This window comes from Gouania willdenowi, chromosome 22 (assembly GCF_900634775.1).
Source record: "Gouania willdenowi chromosome 22, fGouWil2.1, whole genome shotgun sequence".
Lineage (NCBI taxonomy): Eukaryota > Metazoa > Chordata > Actinopteri > Blenniiformes > Gobiesocidae > Gouania > Gouania willdenowi.
In genome coordinates this window covers 10392554-10405479 of record NC_041065.1, presented here as the reverse complement: position 1 = coordinate 10405479, position 12926 = coordinate 10392554, and positions in this window count along the sequence as shown.

Genomic DNA, 12926 nt, shown 5'->3' with positions numbered 1-12926 from the left:
TAGTTTTTTAAATGAAGCCCTAAATGCGTGTATTTGTGTGTTGTAGTGTATTATTTCTTTCAGTTTTAGGTATTTTGCCTTTTCAAATAATTCGTTTGTGTATGCGTTGTGTGGTGCTTTATGTAAAATTCTTATAGCTTTTTTTTTGTAGTTTAAATAATGGTTCAAGATACGTTTTGTAGTTATTTCCCCTTATTTCGGAGCAGTAATTTAAATGCGTTGCTCTGAGTGAAGAATAGATTGTTCTCAGTGATTTGGTATGTAGGATTTGTTGAAGCTTCCATTGGATGTAACTGCTTTTGGCAACTTTTTTTTAACTATTTGTATATGTTTTTTTCCTAGTCAGCTTCTCGTCCATCCACACTCCTAGTACCCTTTATTCTTTTACTTGTTCTATCATTTCCATGTTTAGTTTGTCTTATATCTCCTGTTATTTTTTTCTTTCCGAAATTGATGACTTTTGTTTTGCTGACGTTTAGGGCTAGTTTATTTACATCTAGCCGTCTGGATTTTTGATAATTCTTCATTTGTTGACTATTCGAGTTTTAATGTCTTTACCTGAGCATATGATGGTTGTATCGTCTGCAAACAACGTTAGTTTGAGACAATTTGAAACTTTGAAAATGTCGTTTAGGTATAAAATGAACAGTTTTGGCCCTAGAATTGAACCCTGTGGCACACCACATTGTATGGTTTGGCATTTTGATGCGTGTTCTTCAAAATCAACATATTGTCTCCTATTTGTCATATAGCTTTTAATCCAGTTTTTAGGCGTTGTGCTTAATTCCGTATTTTTGAATTTTTTCTTCTTGAATAGCATGATTAATTGTGTCAAAGGCTTTTTTTAGGTCCAGAAAAATTCTGAATACAAATAGTTTTTTTTTTAGTGCATCTCTTATATTCTCCGTGCTGTCAATTATAGCCAATATAGCTGTTGAACGTCCTTTTCTAAACCCATATTGTCCTTCATGTAGTATATTATTGTCTTCTATAAATTTGTCTAGTCTTTTCATGAAGAGCTTTTCCAGAATTTTCGATAATTGCGGTAACATTGATTTAGGTTGATAATTAGTGAAATGTCATTTCTCTCCCCCCTTGTAAATCGGTCTGATTTTTGCAATTTTCATTTTGTCTGGGAAAACACCATTCTTGAATGAGAGATTACTTATATATGTTAGTGGCGGGGTTTTTTAAACTGTTATGGTTTTTATTAGACTCATAGTTAGATTATTAACGTCTCTGGATTTTTTTGAAGTACAGGTGGTAATTATTCTGTCCACCTCTGCTTCTGTTACTTCTTCAAGTATGAAATACTTATCAATGTCTTTCTTCTCATTGTCAAAATGGTTCCATTTAAGTGTTGGGTGTTGATTAATCCCTTTCTCTGTGTCTTTTCCAGTATTTATGAAAAAACTGTTGAGTTCTTGTGCTATTTTGTTTTTATTGTATTCTTTTACATTGTTTATTATAAAGTGGTCTGTATCTTTTTCTTTGCTTTTACGCATGGTTATGGAGTTTATAATTTCCCACAATTTTTTGTTTTTGTTTTTATTCTCTTTTAATTGTTTTTCATAGTATTCTCTTTTTTTTTTCTCTTAGTAGATTATTGACTTTGTTTCTGTATTTTTTATAACGTACTTCTGCTTTCAATGTTTTTTTTGTAATATATTTTTTATATAAAATGTTTTTTTTTGCATACGTTGGCTATTTTCTTATTAATCCATGGTATTTTGTTTGTTTTACTTTTGATTGTTATTTGTTTCAAAGGGAAGCATTTATCGTATATTGTTGTTAATGTGTCTGTAAATGTGTCATATGCTACGTTCACATCTTCTTCATTGAAAACACTCTCCCACGTCTCTCTTTATCTGTTGTTTAAAGTTTTCTAGTTGTTTTTCTCCTTCCAGTCTTCTGTATGTCAATGATTTATGATTTTCAAGGTTCGTCTTCTCATTAGTGTTAAGTATCGTAAATATTACTAAATGATCAGAGATGTCATTTATTAATATACCACTCGTTAGATCTGAGTTTTGTATGTTTGTGAAGATGTTGTCCATTAGTGTTGAGCTGTGTTTATTGATTCTGGTTGGTTTCGTTATGAGGTTTTAATCCATTTGTGTACATGTAATTAGTAAAATCTTCAATGTGTGTATTTTTTAAAGGATTTAAAATGTTTATATATCAATAATCTCTTACATTTAGTTTTTTCTATCATTTTGGCTAGTTTCTAATTAAATATGTCTATTTTACAGTCAGGTGCACGATACAAACAACAGATTATCTTCTGTCCCTCTGGACTTGTAATTTTCACTGTTATACATTCCATCACTCCTTCCACGGTTAAACTCATCGATTCTATATTCTTCATCTCGATATTTTCTTTATGAATAATGCCACCCCACCTCCTGGCTTACGTAATCTGTTCTTGCAGACAAATTTATATCCTTTTATCATAAACTCCATGCCTTTTTTTTCCATTGAGCCAAGTTTCTGACAGTGCTATTATGTCAAACCTATACAAAGTAGAGATGTAATCCTTAATGTCTTCAAAATTTGCATACATACTCTGACAATTACATTGAATAAGTGACAGACCTTTTTTCTTCTTTGTTTCCACTTTGAATTCAGTCTCCGTATAGTAATGACAGTCTGTATCTTGTTTCCAGTGTGAAAAGTTGTCTGGGTCCACGTCGTCCACTTGATTAATCTCCCGTTATTGATGTTGTTGATAATGTTGTGAATGATTTTTAGTGATTCTTTCCATATCCATAATTTCTATCAGTGTTCTTGTCGTTTAGGTACCTCATTCGTATTTTTCCAGGTCTTCCATCCTTTCGATTAGAATGGGTTCTCCTGGGGGTGTGATGTAAATCCTGCAGCCTTTGGTCCACGTCTTTACAATTTTTCCTCCTTTTTTCATTTGTCGTGCCTTCCATGCGATACTTGCATTCTGCTTCGTCAGGTTCTTGTTCATAAACACCATCGTTCCCTTCAGTTGTCTGCTTTGCCTCATAATTTCTCCTTTAAATTTCACATTCGTGAATGTGATTTTCACATCTCTGGTGTCTTTGCGTTTTGGCAGTAGTTAATGTTGTCAGGGTTCACGTCAATGCCTTTCAAGTCCAGGTAATCAATCACCTGTTCTTCAATCGATTTTGTGTCTTCGGTGGTCGGTTCCTCTGTTTGTCTTATCGCACTGGCGTAGCTCCTTGGCCTGATCTTTAGGCCTGTGATGATGACATGCTTTTCTTTTTCTTTTCTTTCCAGATCTTCAACCCTCGCATTCAGCATTTCTGTCTTTTCAACATTCTTTACATTTTCTTCTTTCAATACCTTGACGTCACTCAACGGTTTTCATTGATTTCTCCAGGGCATTCCTCATAGACTTCATCGCCTTCTCTATCGAGTCTATCGTTGTAGATAGACCATCTCTCATTTCCTTTATCATTTCCTTAAGCTCTTCCAAAGCCGGATCAGGTTCTGGTGGATCCGGTGGTCCCGATGGACCTGTATGTTTTTTTCGTCCAGCCATAATCTGGATCCAAGTTTTTATAGGCTCAGGTTTTCTCAGGCTCTCTTCGGATGCAGCTGTTCGCTGCTCGCTGTTAATCTCCCAAGGTCGTGTTATCAGACAGGAGTATTGCACTCCTGCAGAGCATCTGAGACACGTCTTTTCTCTTCTAAGACTCAGGAAAGAATAATTTAGCATTTAACATTTAGAATTAACATTTAGATTCAACATTTAGATGTAAGATTTATATTTACCATTCAGCATCTCGATTTAACATTTAGCATCTCGATTAAAATTTAACCTTTAGATTTAAATGTAACATTTAGATTTAATATTTTACATGTAGTTTTAGATTTTTACAAGAAAAAATATCAAATTTCACAAGTATTGCTCTAAATCTGGTCAAATAAATACATTCACATAGGTTTTTTTTAAATGTTTGTTGCTAAATGTTGCCAAAAGCTGCTCTTTGCCATCGGCGCCCCATAACATGTGAGAACAAAAACAGACAAAGATCACATGGACACACTGCACTGCTCATCGTTTTATTTCATGTTTGAAGGGCTTCTTTTTTTTCCGTGTATAGATTTGAGATTTATATATTTATATTTTCATATTAAATAATTGTAGTAATTAAAACTTTTTGTCATTTAGTGTTTGAATAGTTTATCATTTTAACTTCCACTCTGATGTAACTTAAGAGTTTTGTTTTGGGTTTCCGTCTTATTTTGTACAATTTTAAAGACCTTTTTTATTTTTTCATTGTTTGCCTAGTTGTGGGTGTTTACTAAATTTGCACTTGTTAACCTGTAAATAAAACATGACAACCAATGAAAACTCAGGATTTTGATAATATCCTGCATGTTAAAGTGCATCTTTGTGTGTAAACGTTAACAAGTATCAAGAACAGTCCTTACTAGTTAGCTATTTTGGGTCTATTGTGAATTCACAAGTCAATTGGTGATGCTTTATAATTGTATCAGATGCTAAAGGGGCTGAAAAGGGCACACGTTCATGTTTGGATGTATTTGTTTATTAATTAATTAATTAATTTATTTATTTGTTATTTTACAATACCAGTGCAGTGCCGTAGGAAGTATGTCTATAGAAAGGTGGGCGGTTAAGTAGCTTTTTCATGGATGGTTTAAAAGCTTTAATTTCTCTTTCATTTAGAATAAAAGTAAAATCCTCTTTCAACTGACCTTGTAAACACTCAATTCCTAATGCAAATTTAATTCTGAAACACACACACGATTCATTATAACTTACCTTAGGTACAAACATTGCTTTGCGACGCATTCACGGCTGCTGTCACAAACACGAGAGAACACATGGTAGAAGCACTCAAAAAAACAAACTCTAAAAGTCTCATTTGGAACTATTTTGGCTTTAAACGAGGCAGAGACGGTAAAGCAGAAGGAGGTCCACTGTGCAGGCGCTGTTGCCAGTTATAGGAGCCAAAGGAAGAACACTTAAGTTACAAAATATATTTACAGCATATTTTTCATACAAAGGAGGGATCACATCCAATCCAACCATAAAACACCAGTGACGTCACCCAAAAATAGCATCCAAATATAGTTTTCACAGGAAATCAGCTCCTGTTTGTATTTTATCCTCTATGGTTTATTATATTGGAGAAGTATTATTGTCAAATAGTAAAAAAAAAAAAAAAAAACACGACAGTGAATTTGTTATTTATATTAGTTAAACAAATTAATGTGCAAAGGAAACAATGATTATTTATTTGAATTTCAACCATATAAATTCTAACTTCATCTATTAGTTTTTTATTGCTTTTATGCTGTTGTTCATGTACTCTTATCATGCACCAAACACTATACATAATTAATAAGTATTTGTAACTTGTACAAATACATTGCAGTTCATAAAAATAATACTTATTAAAAAAAGGCTTCAGTATTGAATATTACCCGAAATCGTGATACTTTGTTTGGTATCGTGACAACTCTAGTTCTAACTTATCCTGAGTTACCATGACTACCTGTCAAAATTCAGCTGTTCTGCAAAGCTGCATTTAAGGCAATTTTATGAAATAATTCATGAACGGTATCATTGCAGTCGAAACAAATCTGACGTTGCACACCTTTGAATCAAGCAGCAGCCATGTTGAAAGTCTCAGGTCAGACCGTCTGCTTATTCAGCTTTAAAATCTGAATATCTCTTTCAGTTTAAAGCTTAATTGTATGAACTTTGGACAGGAATTTTATTTTATTGTCCTGTTCATAATTCCACAATCACTTGTATTGTATAGAACAGTAGATGTAAATGTAGCAACACTCTTTGAGTTACACTACTTTAAGTTCTCATTGTAGTTTTTTCTTTCTTTCATTTTTTATTTAAATTGTTTGTTTTGTCCATTAATATTTTTTATTTTTTTAAACAACGGATGTGTGCATTGCTAAAATAAGTGTGATAGGTGTAACTTTATTTTGATTAGACTATTTTAAGTTCTCGTTGGGGATGTTTTTTCATTTGTTATTTATGTTCTCAATGTGTTATTCATAAATATTTTTATTTTGTGAAAGAACTAGCATTGCTAAAAATGCATATGATTGGTGCAAGTTTATTTTGATCACACTATTTTAAGTTCTCTGAGAGCATGTTTCTCCAGTATTAGCTTCCCTTCATTGGCTTCCTGTAAAATCTAGAATAGAGTTTAAAATCCTCCTGTTAACATACAAATCTCTACATGATCAACCTCCTGTATGTCTTAAAGACCTGTTAGTGACCTATCATCCAGGCAGATCACTCAGTTTGCTGGTCTACTGGAAGTTCCTAAAGTGTCCAGAAGTAGAATTGGAGGAAAAGCGTTCAGCTACCAGGCTCCTCACCTTTGGAACCAGCTCCTATTCTTAGTACGAGAAGCTGCTACTCTCTCCACCTTTAAAGCTAAACTCAAAACCTACTTATTTACGTATAGTGTATGATAGCAAAATACCTAAAGTGGACATGGTCTCGTCTGTAATGGTCACAATAACTGACCATTACACGTAATGGTCAGTTATTGTGACCCTTACAGACGAGGTAAACACCTCAGACCATTACGTGCAAGTAACACTGAGCCTTCAAGGAATTTACAAATGTACAAAACACTGCAATGTAAAGCCTTAAAGGTGCAGTCCGCAACTCTCAGATCCCTCTCTCCCCCTCCCACTCAGCTGCTTTCTTGCCCTGCTGCGCGCACATGAACACATGTGCGCGCAGAGTTTCAGTGTAACAATTACAAATCAAACATAATGTAAATCAAGCAGCAGTAACTACCTTTCAAGCAGAAAAGTTGCTAATTTTATCTTCTACTCCTCCAGACCATACACTGTATTAAAGCTGGCGCTACAGCTCTGGGAAAGGGGCGGGGCCTGTGAGAAACAGCTGTCAGACAGTCCATCAAACACAATCCTGGCTCTGATTGGTTCTTTTTGCTCGGTTGCGTTGCATTCTGGCAATCTGCCAAAGGCTGCAGGAGCAGCAGGAGGGCTCAATGAGTCTGTTTTTTCACACAAACTACTAGTTTTATATAAAACTGTCCTTACATAGTGACAGCTTTAGCAAATATGACAAAAAGTCACTTTTATAAGAGTTGCAGACTGCACCTTTAAACAAAAGCTTTCAAAACTTTTATGTTTGAGAAATGAGAATCAATAAGAAGACTGGTAAATATGTTTTCATTCTTTATTTGTGAAGCAAAGTCTCCAACTTTGACAGTCAAATTGTTTTTCATCAACAAAGATTTGTTACATATTTGTTATTCTTCATTGGAATTTATCTTTTATATTGTATTGTGAGGCCTATATTGTATTTCCTATCGTATCGTGAGTTGACTATTTTGTTACACCCCTACTATCTGAACTTGTCTGAAAATGTGTACAGTGGGATATAACATTTTGTCTAGTTTAATATTCTTAAGCTCTTCTTAGGAGGTCTAAGGGACATTAGTGGTAACACTGGACTCACTGGACTTACTGGTGCAGATGGAAATGAGCCTACTTACCATGACTAATACACTACACCAGTGGTTCTCAAGTTTTTTTTTTTCTTCTGGCATCACCCTGTGATTTATTCATTTGTTCATTTTAAATTATGGCAGACTAAGTCCTTTATACAGGGCCACATAATGACATAACCCATGTGTCAAATACCAACAAAATATTTAAATTTTTGTATTGTGTAACTCAGTTTATTCTGCCACTCTAGTTTCGCACTGCCCTTGACACACCGCACATGCGCACTTCACCCACAGGCCATGCTGCTAGCTACATGCTGCACACACACGGAGTTGTGCTCTCTGAGCTACTTCAACAGCCACAGACAGGTCTGTAATCAGAGTAGAAGTGGCAAAGTTTTGTGTTGTGTTGTTGTATAATGAAGGTAGTTAACAGTTATGGTACGACATGTGAACTAAAGATATGGTTGATGCGTAGTATTTAATACTCATCGCTGTTGGCTGAACTGCGGCCTAGAAGCTAAGCTAAGAGCAAGATACCATGTTCATTAAAAGTCAAAGTAAATATGTAAATCTTGTGTTTAATTTAATTTTAATATGTCAAAAAGATATTTAATTGTTTTTTTTTAGTTTTTTGTTTTTCATCATGATCAAACTTCATGCTGTTATTTAATTAACAAATTGACTATGGACTGGAAAAGTGGAGACTGAACAATACTTTTCTGCACACTCGTGTCGTGTGTAGGGTTTTTTGTTGAGTCATTTCACTGGCGACAGAGGAGCTGTTCCCACCATCATCAGATCATCTCTGCTGCTCAGAGGAATCCTTCTTCAGGACACGGACGTGGAGATGTGGTGCTGGTCCCAGGAGCAGTAAGGAATCGAATCAAAGGAGCTAACTAAGGAGTTTCATATTTTATTTGATACTTTTTCCTTTCCACTGAGATCTCAGGTTTTTTTCTTTTATCCTTGGGCCCAAGGTAACCAAAACTGACACAAATGACGTCATAAATAAACTCAGAATTGAATAATTAGCAGAGGAACATTCCAAGCAAAGCAGCTTGAAGTCAACAATTTTATTTTTGTTTTATTCTTTTATTTTACTATTTTGAGTCTGAAAAGAACTGATATTTGGTTTGTTAGGTTTGGGTCCCAGAAGGGATACATTTATGTTCATTATACATTGATATAAATTTGTTTGTGTGTCATTTTATCTGACCGAAGAGTGACTCAAAGATCTATAAATATATTGTTTTATATAATTTGAGATGCAACGTGATAGTGAATAAATTTGAATTAAATTTTTTTTCAAACTAAGAAACGAATGTGTTTGTTCTTGTAGGTGGGAGGTTATATATTTTTTTCCTTTTTACTCGGCATTGCTACTACCAATCTCCCTTTAGCTGAACCTGCTGGAGTTTAGAACTGAATGAACCTGTAATTTATTGAACTGTTGGATCTCGGTGTAGAATATTTTTTTGTATTAGAACCATAGAGTTAGATATTATACGCCAGGGTCCACAGTATAGCTCACCCATTACAGGGGGACACAAGTTACAAAAGTGGTGGCCCCGTGGAGATTGGATACCAGTAGCCTTTGATCTTCAACCTCACATTACACACAATTTGAGTTATTTGTTTACCGACTTTAGACATGGATCTTTGCAACCGTTTTGGTGTTGATGGTTAGAGCTCCCTTTATATAACTGGTGTAAATCAAGATTACACTGTTGAAGTAAATGGGGACGTTTCTAAAGTAGTCCAGGTTCCTGACGAGCCAGGACAGCCAGAGGGCAGAGTCCTGCTCCAGTATACATCGAACAGATCCATCTCTAAAATAGATCCCATTATCTTAGGCACCATACCAAGTCCTAGAGATCCTGCTGTGGTATGGTCTGTCAGAACCATTAGGGATGTCTGTCAGGAAGAGATTGGCAGAGAGATAGCCCGTAAGTACCTCGATGAACTAGGCTCTGTTGCAGGCTTTTGCTCCTCCCAGTACCTGACTCGGGCACTCGTGTTGCACGCTACCGGACCTGCGTGCTCTCATTGATTTTTGGATCGGTAGGTGTGCGTTTCGCTCATTTTCAATGTTTGATTACCTGATCTTAATGATGGACCCATGGTGATTACGCATTGTAGGGTCATTCAATACCGACAGACGGTGGCGATCGTCAGCTTTCCCAAACCTGACCTCGCCCTGCAGCGGGTAGGCATTGATTCTGGCTAATGTGTAGGCTACCATTAGCTGTTGTGATAATGTGTCTGTGTTAAGCAGAACTGGAACACACCAGCCGCGCAGGACGGAGGCTCTGCTAGTGGGGGAGGGCTGCCGGCTATCGGGACATGGGACCTGCTGGAGAAAGCTAAGTAAAACAAGGAACATAGCTGCTTCGCCTACTGAGTGTCCAAGGGAACGCTTAGACCCCGAGGCTTCCCCAGAGCCGGGCGTTTTGGGACTGTGTTACGGTAGCTTCGGCTGCCTTAATCGAAGCCGGTGCACGGCTCGCACTCGGTTACCACGGCTTGGGCTCTTAGTGTTCAGCTTCTGTGTGTGTGTGTGTGTAACGTTTGCGTGTCCGTGTGTGTGTAATGTTTGTGTGTGTGTTTGTGGTTTGACTAAGGGAAGATTCATTACTTGTGTGTGTTCTTATTGTTCTGTTTTGTTTATTGTTATTTGTCAGATGTATTTGGTTAAAGGTAGTTGAATGTTTTGTTTTCTTGACGTAATATCCCAAACTGCAGACCTGACCTGTAAACATATTTGGGTTTTCTTTTTGCTTATGGAATGTCTGCTTATATTGGTGTTTAATTTTGTTATAATTTATCTTTACTGTGCTTCTCCTCCCTGTAGCAGCGGGCAGCCATCGGTGGTAGTGGGTCCGAGGTAGTGGTTTCTTCGTGTGCAGTGCAGTCCTGGTGTAGGTGTTTGGGCGTTTCCCCCCCCTGCCACATAGTCGTGAGTGTGTCACTTTAATTTGATTTGATTTATTTGGACCCTCCTCCCACGTTGATGCTAGGCCTGGTTGCTGCTGAAGGGAGCTTACTCTTTTATATGACCAGCCTTTTTTTTTATTGTTGAAGAATAAACCATTGTAAGTTATTCCACCAGGAAGCACGTCTCTGTTCTCCTTTATACACGATCACCTGTGTGCCTTCTGTTTACCCCTATTTGAGGGACTTGGTAGCACAGTTGAGGACAGACAATGAGAGGTTGCAGCAGGCCACGCCTGGTCCTAGTGCCGCACCTCTCACTCCAGTCGCTGAGAGACTGGTCTTAGTACCTCGAGACAGGAAGTGCCCCATTTTTTCAGGTAGATCAGGCTTAGGGCTGGAGGAATGGCTGGAGGAAGCTGAGGCATGTATGCGAGCATGTCATCTGTCAATATCAGATAAAGCGTTTTTTTCTGATCACTTGACAGGAGAAGCACGTGAGGAGATAAATTACCGAACAAACGTAGAGTGCAATGATCCAGACACCATTATTGCCATTTTGCGGGAGCTTTATGGCTGTTCAAACTCCTACGTTGCTTTACAGGAGGCTTTTTTCTCACGACGGCAGCAGGAGGAAGTGACTCTTCAGGAGTTTTTGCTTGCACTCATGAGTTTAATGGCCTCTGTGAAGCAACGGGCCCCAAGTAATGTGCTGTGTGACAGTGGTATCCACTGTCACACAGCATTTTTTTAAGGAGCACTTTGAACCGTGGAGCCAGGATAGGCTACAATCCTGTATGTGGCTGCAACTTCGGGCGGCAAATGGGTTGCCCATCCCCTACCTCGGTTACCTGCAGCTTGATGTTGAGCTCTGTGGCAACCTGCTACCAGGAAGCGGAGTACTGGTGGTCCAGGACCCTCCCGCTGATGGTTCTCCTCATTTACCTGGTGTTCTGGGGATGAACATCCTGCAAAGGTGTTACAAAACACTGTTTGGCCAGTATGGTCTCGCTCTGTTTGAGCTGCCTACCGTCACTTAAGCACCACCATCGGTGGCACAAGCATTGCAGAAATGCCACAGGATCCCAATAGACTCGCTCGCTGAAGTCCCTGGTGCGCGGACAGAAGGTGTGTAGGATCCCTGATGGCACCATGAAGTAGATACAAGCCACCTGTTCAGCCCATTTCTCTGGTGCCAGCGTACTCTATGAGCCCCCAATCCAGGGACTCCCTGCTGGATTGCTGGCCTCCCCATCACTGGTGGATGTGGAGTACAGCACGGCGTATATTCCCATCGTGAATGTCGGTACCGTGGAGGTCGTGCTTTTCCCTCATACTATAGTAGGAGCCCTGGTGGAAGTTCATGTGGCGAGTTCACCCTTGGTAATTGAAGAGGCCTCTGCCCATGTAGCGACTGTGACATCGCAGGCAGTTGCCCCTACGTTATTGGACCAGTTTGAGGCAGTAGACCTTTCCCTCCTGTCCGGAGAGGAGCAGAAAGAAGCGCGCTGTCTTCTCAATCAGTACACTTCTGTGTTATCTTCCCATGACAGTGATTTAGGTTGCACTAATTTAATTTCCCATCAGATTCCTCTCTTAGATGATGCCCCTATCCGACAGCGCTACAGACGTATTCCTCCCTCGGAATACGAAGTAGTCAAAGAGCATATAAATCAGCTGTTGAGTGCACAGATCATTAGGGAGAGCAGCAGTCCTTTTGCTTCTCCGATTGTCCTGGTTAAGAAAAAGGATGGTAGCTTGCGCCTTTGCGTGGACTACCGTCAACTTAACCGTAAAACAAGGAAGGATGCTTTCCCCCTTCCCCGCATAGAGGAGTCACTAGATGCGTTGACTGGAGCCCGCTGGTTCTCCACCATGGATTTAGCCAGTGGGTACAATCAGGTTCCCATGGCAGAAGCAGATCGGCCGAAGACAGCGTTCTGCACTTCGTTCGGTCTGTTTGAATCGAACCGTAAGCCCTTTGGGCTGTGTAACGCCCCTAGCACGTTCCAGCGCCTCATGCAGAGGATTTTTGGGGATAAGCAATGTCAGGCCCTACTCTTGTATTTGGATGACATTGTTGTTTTCTCTTCCACTTTCCAGCAGCATTTGGGGAGATTAAAGGAAGTGCTCCAGCGGCTACAGAGGGAGTCTGTCTAAATGTTCCTTCTTCAGACAGGAGTTTAGCTATTTAGGGCATGTCATCTCTGCCAGTGGTGTCTCCACTGACCCCACAAAGGTTGAGGCAGTAGCTGAGTGGCCGTCCCCCACAACCATCCCAGAGCTGGGTTCGCCACCTATTATCGTCGTTTTGTGGAGGGCTTTGCCAAGCTGGCTGCCCCCCTTCACCGGCTGGTAGCCGATCTCGGCGGGTCAAAGTCCAAGCGGTCCGAGTCTTTGGTTGCGGGCAAGTGGACGTCTGAACATCAACAGAGCTTCGAGGCATTGAAGTCCAAGTTCACAGATGCCCCTATGCTTGCATATGCGGACTTCTCCCTTCCATTCATCCTAGAGGTG